Below are 24,570 nucleotides of genomic sequence, written 5' to 3'. Positions count from 1 at the left end.
GTCAAAGAGGGAGCACCTGTCAGCAGTAGGTATAGTTTCAGCATCACAGTATGTTTCTAGCCCAACAGAGAGGTCAGTTGGCAGTTTTTTTTTTTTTCTTTCTGAGAGTTGCTAGAGCAACCACACTTGGTAGATGTGTTGCATGCAGAACATTCCATAGGTACAGGATCAGGTTTGAGAGGAAGCCTTTCTTGTTGAGAGGGAGTGTTGAAAATTGGCAATAAGATATTGCTAAAAATAGAAGTGTTAAAAATAGCACTGCTAAAATTAGCAGTTTGGGCATCAGTGCTAGATTGGGCAATATGGAATGAAAAATGGAAGTGCTAAAAATAGAAGTTCTATTTTTAGCAGTTCAAGTTGGATTCCTATTTTTAGATATTCCCTAGTTTAAAATATGAAGTAAAATTTGAATTTGATCTTACCAGTAGTTTGAATATTAATTAATTAATTCTCCATGAGTTAATTAGTTAAGGAAAATCAAACATGAAGTCTTTGTGAGAACATGCAATAATTTCGTCACTGATTGGGGAATGTGTCCTTGATTTTCTCCACTGATTGAGGAATTAAGGATGAGTTCTATATTGAGAGGATTAGTTGACTTAGTTTAACTTAGTCAAGTTCAGTTAGATTAATTTAACAAGTTGTTAAATTAATGAGATATAGTTTGTTGATGCTTGCATGCATGTGACAATTGTTATTTTCAGATAACTGAGTATTCTCTTATGGATAATTGATGCATGGTAGTTCAGACAGAGACCTAGTTAAGATCAGATGAGCGACAGTGTACTATCAGAAGCTAGGATATTCCTAATGATTATTATTTGCATGGGGAAGGAATCTTCTTCCTTCTATGATGCGTAGTTGGACCTGAGGTGATAGTAGGTATGATTTGCGCCAATTCACACATGTTATGTAATTGGACCCCAATCAAAACTGCGCAACGAAATAGGGGCTTGGAGGACTTGTGGAGCTTATGTATTCAAGCCTAGATAGTCCATGAGCTACATCATCAGAGTACAGAGAGAGCAGGGTAGCTTTTGAGTTGATTCTTTTTGTATGTTGTTGAGGATTTCCACTTGATTGATAATATAGAGATGGGGTTTTAGGTTGGTGCTTTCCCCAATGATATATCTTGTGTTACGGTTGATTATTTATCTTACTTAGTTATATCTATTTATGCTTGATGTTGCTCATGAATTCCATTATGCTTCCGCTTAATGTTTTGCAGGACTAGATCAAGTATTATGCTTTAGTACATTGCATATATCAGTTTGATCTACATGTGAAATTTCTACTACAGGTGGCTAGTTCAAATTAAATTTAACATGACTGTTTATGAGATAAACTTGCTACAGGTGGCTAATTAGAATTAGATTTGCAACAAAACTTTTAGAGTCTTGATTACCTATGAAAGAGAAAATCAAGAGGCTTATTGCTTTTGCATAACATACTTTGACTCCACCTTTGCCATGACCTTAGGCTTGCTTTTCCATCATTCTAGACTAAGTGAATATGATAGAATTCATGTGGAGATGATTCTAGAAATTCCCATGTGGCCCAATTCTTCATTTGACACCTAGAACCTTCCAAACCATGAGAGTAGCTATGGAATCCACAGTTAGCTGCAGAATGGGTTGCATTCTATAACTAATTTGCAAAAATCTATTCAAATAGCAAGAACATGAAATCATAATATGGTGATCATTTTAATGCTTTCCTTAAGGAAAAACCTAGCATTTATCATTCATTGGGTCTGTAATATTATGAGAAAGTGAAGAAAAAAGGTGGGAAGAAATTTGAAGGAGAGGGTAATTCTGAGGTTCAACATACCCCCACTGTAAAATCATTGCATGTCCTCATGCAATTTGCCAAAAATGTGAGTTCTTCCTCACTACTGCATTTACTCAAACACCTCTACTAGTACATCCAATTTCCTTCTTTTGTTCTTCTTTGAATTGACTGTCATTATGGGCTTTCTCATATGAAGCTTGTACATAAGGTTAATGACTGCTCTATTCAAAATCTTACTCTTTCTTTTCAATTTCCATTTTTTCTTATACCACAGTCTTAGATGCAGAATGGTATTATCATGAATTGCCTTGTCCAATTTATTCTATTCCTTCAATGTCTCATTCTCTTATTTGATATGTCTGTTCAATATCTCTAATTTATAAATTTCCTATTTCAGAGCATCAATTAGAGGTTCTTGTGGATTGACAGAAGGTTTTGGGTTCCTTGAGCCACTTATCTTCTCCAGTGATTCTATATAGTCATAGATTTGTTGTTGCACTAGGTCTATGCTTCGAGATCTTCTACGAGGGCTACCTTCAAAATGATGAACAGGAGAATTTTGACAACTATGTGCAGAAGAGATGTTAATAGGAGATGGTTCTAGGATTTCCTCATCTAAATTTATCAACTCTGTCCCTTTTGGTGATGTTTTCTTTACCAAACATTGGAGTCTAGAGATCCTTCTAAGTTGTGGAGGACTTACATTCTCTTCATTTGTGACCTATTTCTCCTTTCTTATCTTCCCTCTTGCTTTGATTTGCTTCCCGATTTCTATCAGTTCTTCAGAGGTTAACCTTTCATCATCTTCCGGCAATGAAGACTCAGGTATGTTTTCAATAGTTATACAAGTATTCTTTATTCTACTTCTTCTAACATTATCTTCTTTAGGTGACTCTCATGCTTCTTGGAAATGGTTTGTAATAAGGAAATTCTCCCAGGTATTTCCTATGCTTTTTAAATGAAACTCAATCAATATCTTTATTAGCCCATGATGATACATGGTTGTATCTATGAACTATATTCTCTTTTCCACATTTGAGGCCATCCTTCTTAAACTATTTAGCACGATGAAAGGAAGATTGATTTCTCCATTTTCTAAGAAATTCATCAGTAAATGGATATGGTAGACACACATGCAACCAAACCTCCCCTCACAACTGATAAATTTCTCTAAAACCAGGAGCATGTTCCTCCACTTAGTTTTAAGAGCTGAAATGGGAATACCTTTTCTAAAATTAGAGACATCCATACCCAATTATTGAGTATTACATTCCATGATTCATTATGGAAATCCTTCTTCTTGAACCATCTTTCACCATGCCTTGGAAGTTTTGTAACCTCGGTCATGAATGACTATGTCACTGCAAACATGATATCTCCAATTTTTACCTCTGTGCCATCAGAACATCGAGAAATGGATTTTGTAATCTCCTTATGAAAACCATCAAATTTCTCGATGAATTTAAGCCATCCAACTTTCTACAACATTTATTTGAACTTTGGGTATCCTTCCATGTACTTTTCCCCTACTGGTTCTGATCTGACAATTAGTCCCATGTCTTCTACTATGTAGAGTTCTCAACCTTCAGAATTACCCTTCCTAGTTTTATGAAATGAATTGGTTGTGAATATGGTGAAAGGAACTGTGGGTTTGTATGAAATAAATAAATGGTAGGGGTTCTGGAGAAATGTAGACAAGTATGTCATGTCATAGTCATGACTGTTAATAATCAACGAGGGAGTTAATTATGGACCGTTATGTGACAAAATATGGAGGATGTGGTGGATATGTAGTATGATGGAGATTACAATCAAATTAAATGATGATTCATCAAGGAAACATATGAATATCCATATTATATATGCTTTATGTTCTAACCTTGCTATTTAAAATAAATTTTTTCACTTTACCTTTTAGAACTTAACCTTTTCGTTTATTGCTTTCTTTGGCGTTGATCCAGGTACCCTCTTAGCATATTGGTCTTCAAAACAAGATTCTTCAATCTCTTGCAATCATCATTTGTTTGTAAGATCTATAATTATGCCAGAGCTGCTGAATGAGATATGGATGCAGAATCAAATTAGCTACAAAATTGAATCAACTATGGAACCTAATAAGAAATGAAGTATGGCTATGGAACATGAATGTGAAATGAAATGGAAATGGAATATGACCGTCAAATGGAATGAAAGTGGAGTGAGATAGAATGAACTGTAAAGTAAAATGAAAATAAATTTGTAGATTATGAACTACAAATGAATGTAGCTTTATGTCGCTACTTATAATATCAAGGAAATGGAAAATACAGGATGCTAGAAATCTCTAATTTTCACCCTGTATTTTTTGTATTAGTATGCTAATTAGTGATTGGTTTTCATACTTATACATTTTATTATTATATGTTTCTATGTTTTTTTCTATGACTATATATATATATATATAAGAAAAATTAAAGCTAAGTTAGTGGAGAAGAAGAATTCTTCTTCACGAACTTCATTTCAACATTATCTTGGAAAATCTTGATAAAATTCTCTCTTGAAATTGGCTTATGATATATCTTCAACCGATGACCATTCAAAAGAAGTGGTACCTTTCTTCCATCTATTGTCCTTATTCTCATTGCTCCATTATTAATGACTTCTCTAATCTCATATGGCCCAACCCCATGACTCTGAAACTTTCCTTGAAAATCTTTGAATTTTGAATCGAACAAAAGTGCCCAATCCCTTGCTTGAAACTTCTTCTCTTTGATATACGTGTCATGCCATTTAGCCCTTTTCTGTTGGACTATACTGCTTCTTTGAACTCCATCTTGCCTGATTTCATCAAGCTCATTGAGTTTCTCCAATCTATGTTTATGTGCTTCTGATAAATCCAGTCCTAATTGGATTGCCATCTTGAAGGTCCTGATTTGAAACTCAATGGGGAACAAGACATGCTTCCCATAAACAAGATCATAGGGAGTGTGTCTTGTTGTGTTCCTCCACGTAGTTCTGTAGGCCCATAGGGCTTCAGGAAGCCTTTTTGCCCAATCTCTTATGTGTAAATGTACAGTCTTAGTGAGAATTCCTTCAAACACCTTATTGGTCAATTCAAAATGACCATTTGCTTATGGATGATAAGGATTAGACTTTCTATGTTTGATCTTGCAATCTTTCACAAGTGTTTCAACCATTTTAGATGTAAATTGAGATCCCTGATCTGTCACAATTTCTCTTGGAACTCCAAAACTAGTGAAGATGTCCTGAAAAAGAAAATTAACTATAGGTTTTTCATTAGAAAAAGGTAATAATTTAGCCTCTACCCATTTAGTGACATAGTCAATGCATACCAAAATATACTTCTTTTGTTTATATGGAGGATTAATTGGTCCAATAAAATCCAAGGCCCATTTTTCAAAAGGTTCAATGAGTACCTGAGTTTGTAGTGGCATTTCATCTGAAGGAGCAGGTTTTCCTACCCTTTCGTAGTTATCACACCTCTTGTCATATTGTTTGGCATATCTGAAGATGGAGAGCCAATAATATCCTAAATGAAAGATTTTATAGGTTGTACTCTTGTCATTAAAGTGTCCACCACGAGGTTCATCATGCCATGCATTTCATCTTCTCGAGCACATCTCTTGATCATGAGATCTGGACGTATTTCATACAATTCATTAGTAATCCATGAGTAACTTGCACTTGTTTGAATGATTTTTCTTTTCTCTTAGGAAACAAATGTGAAGGTAATTTTCCTGTGACTATGTAATTAGAAATATCTACAAACCAAGGGGTCTCAGTAGTTACTGCAAAAAGATATTCATCTGGAAACTTATCTTCAACTGGAGTGTCATATTTGATATTTTGAATTCTAGACAAGAAATCAGCAACTGTGTTTTGTTTTCCAGGTCTATCTAGAACAATGATGTTGAATTCTTGCAGAGTAATAACCATCTTGTAACTCTGCCATTGGTAATCAGTTTATTCATTAAGTACCTAATTGCAGAGTGATCTGTATGAACAACGGTTTCATAGCCTATTATGTAATGTCTGAACTTTTTGATAGCATGAACAACAACTAACAATTCTTTTTCAGTTACAGTGCAATTTAACTCATTGTGAGTCAAATTCTTGCTTGTGTAATAGATGGCATAGGGGTCAAATATTTTTGTCCTAATACAGCTCCGAGAGCTCTATCAGAAGCATCTGCTGAAATGTGAAAAGGTAGTTTCCAATTTGGGCCTCTTAAGATGGTTGCTTCATATTTTTTTTCTTTTAAAGTCTCAAATTCCAAGTGTCAATCAGGATTCAAATTGAATTCACAATCTTTGGTGAGTAATTTTAAGAGTGGGGATGCTAGTTTAGTGAAATTTTCTATAAACATTCTATAGTATCCTATGAATCCTAGAAAACCTCTAACATCCTTTTGACAACTTGGAATTGATAGTTTAGAGATGACTTCAACTTTAGATTTATGAACTTTAATTCCATCTCCTGAAATGTGATGTCCTAAAACAATCCCTTATGTAAACATCATAAAACATTTTTCATCGCTTAAGGAAAGGTTTGCTTCCTTACATCTTTTAATAACTTTTTCCAAATTTTCTAAAGCTTCATCAAATGTATTCCCATAAACGGTAAAGTCATCCATATACACCTATACAAAATCATGTATTAGATTAGAAAAAATTCCTAGTACTGCTCTTTGGAATGTTGCAAGTGCATTTCATAATCCAAAAGGAAGTACACGGTAGGCATAAGTTCCCCTTGGATAGGTGAATGTGGTTTTATCTCTATCTTTAGGTGCTACATGAATTTCATTGTAACCACTAAAAGCATCGAAAAATGAGAAACAGTTCTTACCTACTAATGTATCTAAGACTTGATCATGATCTTTTGGGGTACCTTTATTCAATTCTTGATAATCAATACATACTGTCCATTTACCATTATTTTTAGACACAATCACTAGAGGAGAAACCCAATGGTTTTCTGAAATTGGGTAAATGAAGTTTACATTCAACAATTTTTGCAACTCCTCTTTCACAATTCCTCTAAGATTTGGATTCATCCTTCTTTGAGGTTGTCTGATAGATTTACAATTTTCCTCAATGTAGATGTTATGTATACAAATATTAGGACTAATTCCTTTCATGTTAGTTTATTTCCATGCATATGCAGAATAATGTTGTTGTAATGTTTTGATGAGCTTTTCCTGTTGTAATTTTTCCAAGTTATTGTTTATGTTCAATGTTTTCCCGGGAAAGATTTCAACTTTAGAGCTACCAAATTATTCCATAGAGTAAAGAGACATCTGCCTAGATGAAAAATATTCAATATGAGATTTTTCTTGAAATTGATCATGTTCATATTCTGGAGATGATTCAAAATTATCCATTATATTTTAGATTTGACTATCTCCACTAATGGTTGAAATAGTAAAGAGAGGCTAAATATCATTTTCATCATCAATCCATTCTTTGTCATCTATCTCTGTGATTGTTCTTGCTGTAGGATATAGAGTGACTTTCTTAGTTGAGTTACCATCAGAGATATACATATCACTAGTTTTAGAGATAATGAAAGCATCAGTCGTAGCCATCCAAGGTCTTCCAAATATAAGTGGATGTCCTCCTATATTGTTCTTAGGGGTTAAGATCATAAAATCAATAGGGCATTCCCAAGAGTCTAAGGACGTTGAAATATCTTCTAACACACCATCTGGTTTGATTATAGATCTATCTGCCAATTGCAATAATGTAGGTGTATAAAGAAGATTAGGAAGCTTGAGCTATTCCATGGTTTGTTTGCTAATGATGTTTATCGCTGAGCTCCTAAATCAATAAATGTATTCGAAATTTCAACTCCATTGATATATATTCTTACAACTAGACTTCTTGGATCTACATATTTTTGTATGGAAAATTTTCCCATCATTATGTCTGCTATTTTTCCTGCTAACTGAATTATTTTTATTTCTTTGGTTTTTCTTCCTGGTTTCTTCATTCTCAACTCCTTTATTGTTTTAGGTAGAATTGGAATCTCTTTAATGGCTTGTAACAAAGGGATTTTGATAAAGACATTTTTCAATTCATCTAGAGAATCATAATAAGTCAACATAATATGCTTTTCTACCCCTCTATCAACTTATAATCTTTCAGGAAGAGGAGGTGTAGAAGTAGATACTAGTGGTTGCTCTATGATAGGAGTTGAGTTTATTGGTTCTTTCTTTTTTCATTTTTAGTATTCTGGTTTTGAAGAGATGTTCCTTCAAAACTTTTATTTGGCTATCGAGAATCTTCCCCGAAATTGTCTTGTTCTTGAATATCTACAGAAGGCTTTTTCTTTTCTAATATCCTAATAGATCTTAGTTGGACATCATTGAGATCTAGAGGAGTGATCATATAATTTGGAAATTGTTGTCCTTCCACCATATATGTATTCTAAGGATTTTTAATGTTGGGGTTTGGTAATGGTTGGATAGGTAACTAATTTGGTCTCTGTGTGAATGGGAGTGAAAGTTGAGGATTTTGGTTTTGAAGTTGGGGTTGTTGATTTTTTTGAGGAATTTGTTGAGGAGGATAGTTTGGATATGATGGAGGATATTGATACTATTGAGAGAATATTCCATAGTGATTTTGCAGTCGTCGAGCCCAAGGTTGAGATTGAGATTGATATTGAGGCCAAGGTTTCTACCAAGAATTCTAATTTGGTGGGGGATGAATATACAATTGGTTGTTAAAACCCTATTTTTGTGGCCCCTACCAAGGTCTTCTAGAGACAAAGAAAAGAGATTCTGTTGGATTTGAAATTGTTTCCTCTTGAAAAACAACCTTAAGACCAACAATTGAAGGACAACTCTTGGTATCATGGTTTTCTAAACAAATCACAAAAGTCTCTATGATTTTTGCATCCAAAGTGCATTCTCTTAAAGCATGCTTCTTTCTGCATTTGGAATAGAAAATAGCTAAAGCATCAGTCTCGGCTTTATACTTGTTTTGTAACTTAAGGGTGTCTATCTGTTCAGTAAGGCTCCCTAGCATATCTATTTTCAATTCATCAAGCATGTTTCTAATTTCTACCCTACTTACTAATCTAGTTGTAGATTTATTCACTCTAGCAAAAGAAGGATCTCTTGGACCTTTCCCAATTTTGGATTTTCCTCTTGAGAGATGAACACATAATTCTTCAATGTCATTTAATGGGATTTGAGAGATATCTCATTTCCCCATCATGTTAAGGATGTCTATCCACTAATCTCTAATGACTTTTGATAAAAGATCTTTTAAAGTATCTTGATCTAAGTTATCCATTTTTTCACTTCTTAAGTTATAGTTGAATCATTCAATTAAATCCTCCAAATTTTCATCCTCTCTTTGCATCATTTTAAACACTTCATCTTTGTGATTGATATGTATGCAATAATCCAAATACTTGTCCAAAAATGTTCTCTTCATGTCATTCCATGTTCTAATAGACTGAGTGATCAATCCCATAAACCATTTTAAAGCAGCTCCTTTCAATGTTGAAGGAAACAATTTAAGTTTTTGAGAGTCTTGTAAATAATCATAAGTTTTGCACAAGACTTCAAATTCAAATAAAAAGGTTTCAGGATCCTCACTTTTTAATCCATGAAAATTTGTGATGACAGAAGGTGAGATAGTTTTCATTGTGGCATCTGTTTCTTCATCACCTATAAGGAATCCAAAAGAATTGTCGACTTCCCTATTTCATCTACCTTCTCCATCATTTCCTCTACCTATTCCTCCTCCAAATAGTGCAAATTCTCCATTTAGAACTCCCTCTCCTTCTTCTTCTCTTCCTGCCATTATATATTCTTCAGAGTTAATATAAGATTCAACATGCAAGGTTAATTTCTCTTCCTCTGGTTCCTCTATCAATGGTATGTGGAAGAAAGGTTCTACGTCTCACTATCCACTAGGAATTTCTAATTCTTCAGCTAAAATATGTTCCCCTGTAGAGGTGAAAAAGGTTACTCCTTCTATTGGATATCCAATATTTGCTTCCTCTATGACTGCCTCAGTAAATGAAGTAGGAGATCCTCTTAATTGGATTTCTAACCTTAGAACTTCAGGAAGTCTATGGCTAGGGAAATGTGGAATATGAGTTTGAGATGGAGGTGTATCTCTTCTTAGTCTTGGTGGAGTAAGTGGTGTTGTAGGAATTAAACTCCTACCTCTAGCTATGAATCTACCCCTATAGTCTCTTTCTCTACACATATCATTTTTTAGATGTAAGAGATGAGGTTACCTAATTACACTTCCCCGGCAATGGCAACAAATTGTATACTCAATTTAGTGTCCTAAATTTCTTGCATAGATTATCAACCGAGGTTTGTAAGTTGATGAAGTCTGGTGCACTATATGTGCTTAGTTAACCTTTTTCTTACTTCGTTATTTTGTATTTTATGTTTTTTGGGGGGGGTTTCTATTCTTTGATGTCTAATAATGTACAACCTGAAACTATGAGAAAATTTAAGTGAATCTAATGAATTTTAAAGGAAAGGAAATGTTCCTAAGTTAATCTAATTTCCTAATTTCCTAATTTTAAAGAAGCAAAGCATCTATCTTATCTTATCCTTAGTCCTAATCCATGGATGTAATTCTTAAAATAAAGAATGAAATTGATGCAGAAGGTAACTCAGTAATTTCATTCATTAAACATTCAACCATTCAATTTTGGAAAATGATTAAATCAATCTCCTTGAAACGATTATTGGGAATATCAGTGATGCAACTAAGTGAGGATGTGAAAGAAGAAACGTAAAAGCGTGTAAAACTAACTGTAAAAAAAAATGTATTTCTTACTTTCTCCAACATTCAAATGTGAAGCATTACCTTTTGTGCAAGAAATCAATTATACCTTAGTTCCTAAGTTCCTAAGAAAATAAGTGTGTACTGAGTAAATTCAATCACTGTATGAATTAGACATTTAACCATTTAGTTTAGGATCATCATCATCTTGAAATGGATTTTGAAAACATCCATTAACATAGTTAATTGACAATTATGTTCTAAGAAAATGAATACAAAACAGTAAGAAAATTAAGAAACTATGTATTCTTATTACTTCAATCATAATTCAATTTGGAAACAGAGTCATTTTTCTCCATGAAATATCTTAGCAGAAAAAGGTTGCAATGTTGTGATTTATCATTATGCTATTGATTAAAAACTAAAATAAAATATCATCCTAAATTAGCAAACAGATTTGCTGAAAACAGAGTACTGTAAATTAAACTAAAAACAAAAAATGAAAGACCTCCTTTAGTGTAGTGGCCCTCTGCAACTAATCTGGCTAAAATTCTAGCTCGTTAAGGATGCACTTTAAACAATCATTGTCAACAGGAAATTTGTGTTATGATGAAAACGAAGTCTGAATACAAAGTCAACAAAAAGCTGGAACTTAAAACGGAATTCCTTCTAGATTCTCTCTCGATTCCATGCAACCAATATTTAAAGGAAAATAACATAACTATTTATGAGGTAAACTTGCTATATGTTGCTAATTCAAATTAAATTTAACATGATTTCTTATGAGATAAACTTGCTACAGTTGGCTAATTCGAATTGCAATGGGACTGTTTAAACTTTTGATTAGCTACAAGTGGCTAATTCGAATTAGATTTACAACAGAACTATTAGACTCTTGATTAACTACGAAAGAGAAAATCAAGAGTCCTACTGCTTTCGGATAATAGACTTTTACTCCATCTTTGACCATGACCATAGGCTTGCTTTTCCATTGACCTGGACCACGTGAATAGGATAGAATTCATGTGGAGATGATTCTAGAAATGCGCATGTGGCCCAATTCTTCATATGACATGTGGAACCTTCCAAACCATGAGAGTAGCTATGGAATCCACAGTTAGCTGCAAAATAGGCCACGTTCTGTAGCTAATTTTCAAAAATCTATTCAAATAGAAAGAACATGAAAATAATATGGCGATCATTTTAATGCTTTCTTTAAGGCAAAAGCTAGCATTTATCATTGATTAGGAGTGTGATCTTATGAGAAAGTGAGGAAAAAAAGGTGAGAAAAAATTCCAAGGAGAGAGTAATTCTTAGGTTCAACAAAACTTACGTAATGGGGAGAAACTTCAAGGTAAAAAATATCATGATAGTCTTAAATAATTTTTAGAAAAAAATTATCTTCAGAAGAGCATAAGAAAAGGGTCACAAATATGTTGGGTTATGACTTTGAAATCATCTACAGAAAAGGGAAGACAAATGTTGTTGTAGATGCACTCTCAAGAGAGGATGAGTATGTGGAAGCATTTCTTTGTGCCATTTCTATTATCCAACTGGATTGGATAAATGATGTAAGGGATGAATGGAAGAATGATGAAGAAGTACATGGGCAGTCATTCAAAAGTTCTAGCAAGATCTTAGTACATCAAATACATTTAGCTGCAAAAATGATTCGTTATGGTACAAATATCACTTATACCTCTATAATAATTCCTGGTTCAAACAAAATATTCTTCTAGAATTGTACACCTCTACCTTAGGAGGACATTTAGGATTTTTAAAAACTTACCATAGGGTTAAGAAGGATTTTTTTTGTGATGGACTTAAATTTGATATTCAAAAGTTTGTGGCATGCTGTTTGGTTTGCCAACAAAATAAAGTTGAGACAATTAAGAGCCCAGGTCTATTGCAACCTTTAACCATTCCTAGTCAACGTTGGGAGGCAGTTTCAATGGATTTTATCACAGGTTGAACCAAGTCCTAAGGAAAGAGTGTCATCATGGTGGTAGTTGATAGACTTACCAAGTATGCACACTTTTGTGCATTACCTCATCCATTTAAAGTCATTACAATTTCTACTACATTTATGGAAAAAATTCAAAAGCTACATGGAAACCCAAATATTATTGCAAGTGATAGAGATCCTATTTTCACTGGAAATTTTTGGACAAAATTATTTTCTTGTCTAGATACTCATTTAGCTCATAGCTCATCTTATCATCCTCAATCTAATGGGAAAACTAAGCTAATGAACAAATGTTTGGAAGGATAGCTTTGTTGCTTTGTATCTAATAAACAAACATAATCGGTCAATTGGTTGGCTCTAGCTGAATGGTGGTATAACACTTCCTTCCATATTGTAGTAAAAATGACCCCATTTATGACACTTTATGGATATCATCCACCATCCATCACATCATATTTAAGAGAAAATTCTAAGGTTCAAGCAGTGGAAAATCACATCAAGCATCAACAAAAAGTTCTCCAACTCTTAAAGGATAACCTCACCTTGGCGTAGAATAGAATGAAACAAGCATATCAACATTGTAGCGAAAGAAGTTTTCATGTAAGGGACTGAGTATTTCTACGACTAAAAACATACAAACAAATGTCCCTCAAGCAAGCTAAGAAGGATAATAAATTATCACCAAAGTATTATGGTTTGTACAAGGTGTTGCAAAATATTGGTACTATGGCATAAAAAATAGAACTTCCTGCATCTTCCCCAGTGCACCTAGTTTTCCATGTTTCATGCTTAAAGAAGGTTATATGTGACAAGCCCCCAGTTGAAACAATATCGATAGAACTTGATGAGGAAGGAAAATCCTAATTGGACCCTGTAGCAATCACAAAAACAAGAAGTCGACAGTTACAAAATTGATCAATTTCAAAGTATCTCATCAAGTGGAAGAACTTACCCACTGAAGATTCTACATGGGAGGATGAGAATTTTATACGGAAGCATCCATAACTACTCAAGCGTTGAAGAAAACTCTTTGTTGAAGGAGAGGGGCATATTAGGTCACTATAATACTAGTGTATTTCCTTATAATTGTTGTCACTGTAACCCCTTATTTTTATTGTTGTGCCCATGTTGTCCCAATATTGTTATTATTATGCCCCATAGAAGCCCATTATTATTATTGTTGTGCCCTTACATCATTATTGTTATGTCGGCTCTGATTATATTGTGACCCCTTAGACTCCTATATATAGAAAGGAGGCCGTGGCATTTGTATCATCGAACAATTGTTCATTTCTATAATGTAAATGAGGTTTCCCCCTCGAAGAGGCTACTTTTGAAGTCATTGATCTATCTCTTCCTTCTCTTTTGTGAGTTGGTTGCATAACAGATTAACTAGAAAACCCAAAGTTATTATAAAGCTTAGGGAATAATATTAAACCCTAAAATAAACATCTTTAACTGTGGTTGATCATGGTTGAGCATGATTGATTTTGATATAGAGGCAATCTTTCTCACATTGTGAAGTTGGACAATGGTTGATTTTCATTTTGAGAAAATCGTTGTCACAATGTGACGTTGGACTATGGTTGACCATTCTTCTAATTTTATATTATAATTATTATTAATATCTATAATAAAATTATATATTCACATTTTCAGATTTTCAAATTTATTTATATATATTATTTATCCTTAACAAAATTAAAAACCTAAAATGCTTTCCAAAATAATAGATCTAAATATTAACTTCCCAATCCACATTAAAAGATTATACTAATAATAAATCTAATCTTAGTCATAACATTGACATTTAAAATATTCATTTACTTACAATAATACACTTGAAAAACTTATAATAATCTATAAATTAGAGTTGTGAAATAAATTCAAATAATTAATATTAAATAATTGTTTTAAATTAATTATGTAATGATTTTTATTTTATATTTTATATTATAAATATTTAAATTATAAAATGAATACAAATGTATTAGTTTTTATTAAAATTTAAAATTATATTTTAAAATTTTATAAATAAATTATTTAATAAACAAATTAAACATTTTTTTATTTTTGTTATTCGATATATGTTCATTATTTATCATTAGCAAAATCAAAACGATGAAATGATTTTTCAAAATAATTAATTATTTCAAAATATTAACTTGTCAATTGACATGAAACAATTATACTAATAACAAATCGAGTACTCACAACATCTACATTGAAAATATTCATTCACTTAGAAATAATACACTTGAAAACTTCTAGTAGTAACGGGTGAATAAGAATTGTGAAATAAATTCAAAATTTTAATATTAAATAATTATTTTAAATTAATCGTAAATTAATTAAATACATTTTTTTATATGACAAATATTTAAATTATAAAATAAATATCTATGTGGATGATTGAAAAATAATTTTTTTTTTATTAAAACTTTAAATTATATTTTATATTTTTATAAATTATTTATTTATTACAAAATAAATTTAAAATACTATTTTTGTAAAATTCATTATAATTTAATTTTACATTTAAAAAACAAATTCGACATGGTTTTATCGTTATCTATTTTAATAAAATTTAATAGTCATTTTATTATAATAAAAAACCTAAATCCTTATAAATCATATCTCTTAAATATTAAGAAAATTAATTTATACACAAAAAATTAATCAAAATATATTTTATAGTAATTTTATTACTATTTAAAATTTTAATTATTAAAAATAAATAAAAATCAAATACATAAATAAAACTCCTTCACGTTATCTTTTAAATATATAAATAAAATTCGACATCTTAAAAACTTTTCGAACACACACAAAATTAAGCCCGAAAAACTATCCGCCAATAAGCAAAAACTTCTGGACAGTTGGACCACGCACAATCCTCACCGTTACTTTATTCGGTAAATAAAACAGAATAGAGAACGCCTATCAGTCAATACAAATGAACCTTATCTTGCTTTTGGTATTTTCCACATCCATATTTAAAACAGGGACCTACCCTGTCTGGCATGATATTGATCATATCCCTTACGAACCGTCATTCTCTGCGCTGCAGTCAATTCTTGGGAGTGCGCGCCGTCACGATATTTTTTTTTTACCATATCACATCTCATATCTGCGACTATTTGTTTACCGACAGTGACATTGAATAAGACTGCGGCAAAATACTTGGGGATTGCGCGCCATCGTGATATCTTTGTTTCTTACCTATTACCGTCTCAGTTTTAGTTTTTTTCAGAGATTTATATTTAACTCAGAGTCCAAAAGTTTTTCTTTTTATTTTGGTCGGGTAGAGATGTTGTAAGGTTTTGTAAATATTTTGATTTAGTCAAGTGTAATAAAGATAGATTTAGATTTATTTTAATTCTAGATATACCAAACATGTTTTGTAAATATTTGGATTCAGTCAAATCAAATAAAAAATTGGTTAGATCTATTTGAACTCCAGATCCACCAAAATCGATTTACATCCATTTTAACTCCAGATCTACCAAACATGTTTTGTAAACATTTTGTTTCAGCCAAGTCAAATAAAAAACGGCTTAGATCGATTTGAACTCCAAAACTATCTAGATGAAATCTATTTGCAGTCTAAAAGAGGTTTTGGGACTTGGTAAATCTAGAATGAAGATGAATCCATTTATTAGTTTTTTTATGTTTGGAGCAGTCTAAACATTACATGTTTTTAACATTTTCCAAAAATTCTGCTATATAATTTTTGGTAATACTGTAAACTTAAGTTATTTAAAATATATTTTTGAATTTATAAATGGAATCCAATTCCATAAAAATCTTTTTTGGTAAATTATATCCATGAAAGTGAAAATTCTAAAAATTCCCACCCAAATTTCAGCTAGAATAATTGCCCAGAAAAAACAAAAATGTTAACGTTTAGAATATAGTTGTTGGTATCGGTTGATTGGTTTAAGACAATAAAACAATATGTAGATCTTATCTTGCTCTTAATGATTTAGTTGGTCGGCAAAGTCCCACCTGCACTTTTAAATTTCTCTGCATTTCAGTTGAGTTCTCCATCTAGGAAAGTACTTCGATCATCTCTGAGCAATAAAATAGAGAATTGACAGCAGCCTAATTGGATGAACGAATCTCAATATTTTTTTGAAAGCCTCACACAACATACTTTATGGATTGCATTATTTTCTCTCATACATTGAAACTTTATGTATTTGAAAAAAAACCGCTTCTAGAAAAAGTTGCTCACTTCAAAATAAGGCATCACGAATATACAAGATATATTTAATACAGAGACAATGAGTGGCTAGATGAGATAGGACGGCCTAGATACTTACAATCCGGACTTCTAGTGAAACTTCTCCTACACCCCTATACATTATAATAATCCAAACTCTGCATTCTAATAATCCCAAAATTAAGTGGACCCAGCGAAATCTTCTCACATCTCTGCAAACCCCTCAAACTCATGTGACCTCTCAATGTGGTTAAGGATCACGAATATAAAAGATAGGACGGCCTGGATATTCACAATCCGGACTTCTAGAAATCATATCCATTCAGCACCCCTAATGCTGGCGACATGTGGTGCCCATCAGTGTATAGTGAAACTTATCCTGTTCCCCTCTACATTATAATAATCCCAACTCTGCATTCTAATAATCCCAAAATTAAGTGGACCCAACGAAATCTTCTCACATCTCTGCAAAACCCTCAAACTCATGTGACCTCTCAATGGAAGCACATGCCCAAGACTTGTCCAGCACGTAACACACCTGATCGCCACCATTGCAATCACAACCGCTCACAAATATCTTGTCACTCCACACTGTTTCACAAGTAACAATATGCGTATCTCCAGGAAGAAATGCCACCACTTCCTAAACGTTCACCTTACTATTATAGAACATCATTAACGGATGACCTGGGGCATCCCCAAATACTCCACATATTCTCCACTCTACTCCAAATGGATGTACTGCGATCGTATACTTTAGCACTCCTCTCGGATCGACCCTGCGACTTTGTGGAATATCCACTGAATTTTCCATCCATAAAGACTCCCTGGGATTTGCCTCGCTCTTGGCTTACGGGGGGAGAATTTCCCACTTGTCTTCTTTCACATCGTAAGCCTCTGCAGCCAACGGACTGTTTTTATTCTGATGATGCTTCCAGCAACATAGATGAGCCCATCAGAAGAAATAGAGCAAGCGAAGAAGGATTGAACCCTAGGCATATATGGCTCCCCTTTTGCCATGTAACTTGAAATTATAAATATCTAGCATTTGCATTAGATGTTGCAAAAGAAACGTCATACATTATAAATTGAAGAACAATGGCGACAAATCTAAATAAGATATAGTTCTATACAATTCTAAAGCTGTATAAACGAAAATTGATTTAAGGTACCTAAGACTATATTTTTTATGAATTATTGAATTACTATTGCTTCCTTTAAGCCATTTGATAGCAGCTTCATTTGTGCTTAGGCAAATCAGCTAAATTTAATGACTGACTCAATGCTTATTAATTTTCCCTAAAAGGTCTTTGGAACCTAAACAAAGTAATACATGTGATTTTCGAAGTTGTACAGTTGGCAAAGCAAATTGGCCAATTTGACTTCCTACTTCTATTAATTTTTTGGTTAGGATACATGCATGATAATACCACAGGGAACAATAAATAGTCTATTTGATAATCCTTGTTAGGCTTAGCAAAAACAACATTACTGCTCCATAAATCCTTCATAGTCAATACAGATGTTGTACAACACAAGGTTCATGTTGCTGTCAATCAAGCAATAATTATGATCGAGAATGCCACTAGTTTCATCCAGTCGCATACAATGATTAATGCACCAAACATAAGTGTCCCAGCTGGAACAACTTATATCATTTTACTCACGTTGTCATGTCAAAATCAATGTGATACAATTAATTCACCTTTAAGAACAATCTCATTGCAATTTCTATACAAGGTTGTCTCTCTTATCATTCCGCATTCTGACTCAAATAACTCTAGTGCTCAATGTTAACACCTGAACCACAATATGCAAGTATGAGGTAGTTTTGTAGAGCAAATCTTCTACAGTAGTCTCAATAAAGGATGAAGATTGGTGTTGGACTGTTTGTCTTGGATAAGCTTAAACCGTGGATACATAATTCACTCATACCAAGGGATAGTTGAAATCTTAGACATTGCTAACTCACAAAAGTTGCCTTAGATTTTTAAGTTCATATCTTTGTATTCCTAATATCTAAAACCACATACAGTAGTTTAGAAATGGCTCCACTTCCATTGCCAAAAATCAGTGGTTTTGTGGCAGAATCTATGAGATTGTTTTCCGTGAGAAAAATTACTATATTATAAAAAATCTTCAATTGAATCATTGCTACTTCCGTCGTAAAAATTCGAATGATATTAACTCCCATCCACTTGTTTTCTATGTTAAAGGAGTAAATTACATTTACAATGAGAGATAAATAAGATCCATGATTTGCATCTTCTAAAACAATATTCATTTTCCATGAAAGGGTACAATTAGAAGTATAACATCTTGAGAGGCTATGAAATAACAAAAAAAACTTAAAAGTGAAATTGAAACTACCAAAAAAATTGATGTGAAAACTTCGAATGATATAATAATCGATACGAAAATTATAGGTTGTTTCATCCATAACCAACTAAACTACCAAATTTAGGAAGCTAACCAATTACTCTTTCGTATGGGTTAAAATCATACAATGAAGACAACTTAAGAGACCTAAGAGAGTATAACTGGAGGGAATATTTGTAAGGATGGTTAAGCTCATATATTCAGGTCACAACCAATGAAAATTAGAGAGAAGATGTACAAGCATTAAAAGTAATAACCATGTTGACCTTGCCTTTCCGTAAAATGCAGAGCTTAATGCTAACCCGTTAAAATTGTATTAAAATCTTCAATATCAATAGTGAAAACAAATCATCAACATACCAAGAAATAATAATTCTCTTACTAAGATGACAATGTGAACATGCAAACATTATGTAACATAGACCAATCTCTAAAGGTGACAGATTTCACATGAACGTAACAAATTAAAACTCCCTGTAGATACTCTATGTTAAATATGAGAAATTAACCTTAAAAATGTGCCAAGAATTATCACAAATATACCTTCCAAATTTCCTTAAGAGGATTCAAAATAAACCCATCATTTTTGCACTAGTGGGTTTTTGGTTAGGGCACCACTCTTCAGCGTTAATTTTTTTGATTAGCTTCAAGAATTAGGCTCCAAATGCTTGCATCATCCAACTACCTTAGCTTGATCAAATGGTTGAACACATAATCCAACCAAATAGACAGATGATAGGTGGCCTAGAGGGAGTTTTTCTAAGCTCTTGCATGTGATTGCTGCTCTCTCCAAAGAATGAAGCAAACCCACAACAGTTTTGAGAACTTCCCTCTACACTTTCTAGGCAAAATGTTGCATAATTTTCTCATCCCTCTCACATTTTTTCTTGGGGGATATGGAGCTATAGCCAAGCATGGGCAAGGCAAACTTTCGTTTCTCACCCAAGAGGAAATGTCCCATTCTATTTAAGAAGTTTTATTTCTAGGCTTATCGAACAAATGTTGAAGCCACTTCAAATACCATACAAAGCTAATTTCCTCTTATTCCTCTCCAAAGTTACCGACGGTAGATAAGTTCAAATTAAAACCACCAATTTTAGAGAACCTCCATATGATTATATAGTGATTCTTAGTAGTTGCAACATGCAATATATGCTAATGACCACCTCAAGATAAATGTTATCCAACAATTAATTGTCTAAATTAACTTTCTAATTTCTAAGGTGCCAAGAAAATAGGATCAAAGACACCATAGTAGGAGTTGTGATGATGCAATTTTCTTGGAAAATATATAAGTGAAATTTATATCAAATACTTAGTTTCAAACATAGCAAATAACCCACAATTAGATGGATTTAGGCATTAGTTTTAACCTAGTAGTTCCTTGGAGTCTACCGAGCTTCACATTTTTGGGTGGTCATATGAAACAAGAACAAAAGCATTGATTTAAACAAACCGAAACTTACCCTAAAAGTAGTCAGTCATATTGTTTAGATTGCTTTTTCTTTCTTTATTTTTTACCATCCCCCGCGGGAATAAGGGCATTGGAATCAGGTGTTGGACATTGAAGTTTTCCAACAATATTTGTCAATTTTCTATATAAAAAATTTATGATTTAACTGTATAGCAATTCCACCAAACTTTCATTCTTCTTTAGAAATTTTTTTCCATCCCTACTAGAATAAGGTCGTTGTAATCAAGAGCTGGACATTGGAAGCTTTCAAACAATACATAAATCGCATATCATGGAAAGGGATAATTCATGCGAGTCACATACTATTTTTCTTGGGCTAGCTACTTCATCCTTTTTTCTCAGTAGTTGTTGCTAAGAAAATTGAAAGTGAGCACTATGGGAAATTTTTAACACAGTCACTAAAATTACCATTCTTATTTTAGTTCAGATCAAAAAAGAAGGAAGAATAGTTTTCAAGTTCATTGAATCCACAGTCTAAATAATAAATAAACACTATTTTAAATATTCATTGAATGGCGCCATGAATGACAATTTGGTCACAAAATCTTCACAATTTCTACACATTATGAACTTTTATCACGTCTTGTTTGTGTTGTTTAATACTTGAAATAAGATGATAAATGTGACTCTTGTGTATGTAATTTTTTTCATGAGAAAAAAATATGGATTTCAATTCTTTTATTTATCAGGAGACTGAGATTATATCAATAGTGGCTTTCTGGATTGGTGGAAGCGAGGTGGTGCTATATCCCCTATGTAGTTGAAATGTTCTTCCATAGCATGCTAGGATGTTCTATCCACTGAATGCTAACAGCGAAGGCATGTGATGATGATCGTATCAGGGAGTTAGAGGACATCAAATTCAAAGAAGAGAACAAGGTGTTGATAGAAACCAAGATTGAAGCACGTGGGAATTTTTTTTTGCAATTTGATGAGAAGGCCTTCCAAGAAAATTTTCCAAAGTGGAATGGGTCTAATGGCCTCAGAGGGGTCATGTATGCAATGAAATGATTATGTAATTGATGAAGAATATAATTTCATTTCTTCTCATGTTGCCAGTTTGGGAGTTGGTGTATGGTTTCAATGAGAGTTCAGTTTCTATGCATAATCAATGTTTTTGGTCTTTCATTTTTGCCTCTCCATCATGCCTGTAATGTGGAATGGATATTGAGATAGATCAGGTAATGTCTTCTATTAACACTATTGTGTATAGTAGACCTGCATTGATTTATATGACGTTGGGAAAAAATAATTCTTGATGTGGAAGCATTGGAGAAAACAAGATGTAAGGTCCATGGGATCCCATTGGAGCAATAACAACTATCCTGAAAACCTACACAGATTGAGTGACAAAATCCAACAATTGGAGCACTCTTTCAATAGCCTGCTTGATGACTTCTTCCCTGAGATTATAGTAGGAAGACACTTTTGGACATTTGCAGTCAAGAGTAATATGGTCATTATCTAGGGGTTGATAGTATTGGGTGTAATGCAAACTAGGATAATATCATTTGAAAGTATATCCATGCCTCTCGAATTTTGTCCTTTTTGTCACTGAAAGGGAAGGGATAATATCCCACAACATTACCTTTACCATCTTACTGCTATTTATATATTTTGCATAAGAATAGATTTTGTAAGTAATATAGGAAAAAGAAAATAAATCATGGAGTGGAGTTTTTGTTTGACACATGTTACTTCTGATCCATATTAGTTGTCATGATTTTGATTTGAAATACATTGCACTTAACTGCTTCATTGGATGACTTTCTAAAAGCCCATAAATCATACTCAGAACATTCTGGGCATAGCTTTCGATGTAATCCTGAAAATAATGAGGCTTAGAGGTGACTGTGATATGACCATTTATTATTTTGTTTTGAGCAAGTAATGAGATCATTCTTCCATGAAACTATTTAATGAAAAAAAGGAATCAAGAAGTAATCAAAAAATAAAGACCTCTTTGCTAGATTCTTAGATACAATATGAGGAAAAGCTTCATGCCTTGTAACTTGGTTAGTCTCGACAGGGAATTTTTGTGGTAAATTTTCCTACATTTAATAATAAGTTCTAGTCTTCACATAGATACTTGTCAAATTTTTAGGTCAACTCTTACCATATAGACTCTGGTGCTTAATTTTCCTTCATTAAATCATCAATCCAAGTCTTCGCAAATGCTCTTTTTCTGAAATTTCATTCACTTAAGTCATCCCTTGGAGTATTGTCAAAGCTATACTTCAGTGAAATTTCTTCGTTATATGCCCATTGTTCCCTTCCTTGTGGGCTAGGATGTATGAAAATGTGCACATATATATAAAGATCTTGCTTCTACCTTGGTTTCATTCTAATATCCATGCTACAATGTTCCTCATTAAATTCCCCAAATGGATTGGATACCAGTGATATAATCAATGGATAAACTTCACGTATTATCTTAGGTTTCTTTGGAGGCACTTCACCTTCCTTGTTATGTTTGTTTGTTGATTTCGTAGGTTGGACAAATATCGAGCATAACTTTCAGTGTCATTGTGGCTTTGAGATCTATCCTTTAGTGTCATTGTGGCTCTGACCTCTCTAAGGGATAAAATCTTCACATTCAAGTGTTATGATGGTAGACTAGGAGAGCCTTTTATTTTATAACATGGAGGCAATTGGCTAAAGGGTTGCTTGGGTTTGAGGCTTCTTACTAGCTTTGGATCCATTTTGACACACATTTTTCCTTTCATCTTGGCTAGAATTTAAAGTGAGAGGGGGCTACTAAAGAACTTGAGGTTGAGGGATTATAGTTTGCAACTTAACCATCATGATGTATTCTTTAATATTGTGCTTCAGGCTTTGGCAATGGAAAGAGGTGTTGGTCAAATTAACAAATTCGTTAAGGATGTAGTCTTTAATATGGTGTTGAGGCTTTGACAATGGAAACAGGTGTTTGTTAAATGATAAATCGGTTGCATGGGGAGTCATACCCAAATTTCCAAGAAAACCTTTCAGGACTTGCATAATTTCATGGAAAATTTTACATTTATCCTATGTTGCATGGGGACTCATACCCAACATTGTGAAATTTTAGGGACTTGGGGAACCCTAGGAAACATTACAAAATGGTTAGGGACTTAGCCACTTTCTGATAGTTTTGAGGAAGTTCTGGGCTGATTTCAGTGATGTTCTAGGTAGATTTTGGAGACATTACAGGAAGAATTCGAGTTTGAAGTAGATTTTATGGATGTTCTTTCCATATATCTTTCATTTTGAATTGACTTTTTATTTTGGTTGACATAATGAAACATATGGGAAAAAAAAAATAGCTTTGTGGCCTATCAATTGTCGGGACTCAGACTTGGGTCTTGGGTTACACAACATAGGCTTACTACCAATTCAACTATGCAATGTGGCTTGTAATAATGTTCATCCAAATTGAACATATTATGAATAAAGTTACTTGGAAGGAGGGGACACAAGTTTCGTTCCCATGATTGGTCCACATGTAATACAACTCGGTACAATAATATAGATCATCATTGAGCAATGTCAAGACATTTATTAATCAAATAATCACAAGTTTACATGGTGATATACGAATTGATATCAAGCACAATTTTCTACTTATATCCATGTATTCATCAATCAATCCCTACAATACATGTGCTCATTGACATGTCTTTGTTACAAACATTTATCATCCACTGAGGGATGTTATACATTGACAAATCAAGAGAAAATCCTATGTTTCCAACTATTATACCAAGCCACATCACCATATATGCAATGCCAATAGTGCGAAGTCCTTATGCAAGTAAATCTAAGATTAACATCCCTAGTGTTTTAGATTATAATGATAACTCCACAATGAATTGGATTTGATCATACGATATTCAAACAAAATTGTAACTAACGATAGAGAACATCCATAAGTTCACCCATTATATCGAAATATTCCAATGAAACTTATCACCATATACCCATAACTTTGTGGTGACTT

Source organism: Pinus tabuliformis, chromosome 6 (genome assembly GCF_031772625.1).
Source record: "Pinus tabuliformis cultivar Carrire ecotype Pingquan chromosome 6, CPIR1, whole genome shotgun sequence".
NCBI lineage: Eukaryota > Viridiplantae > Streptophyta > Pinopsida > Pinales > Pinaceae > Pinus > Pinus tabuliformis.
The sequence above is the reverse complement of the archived record's forward strand: the minus strand, read 5'-3'. Positions refer to the sequence as shown.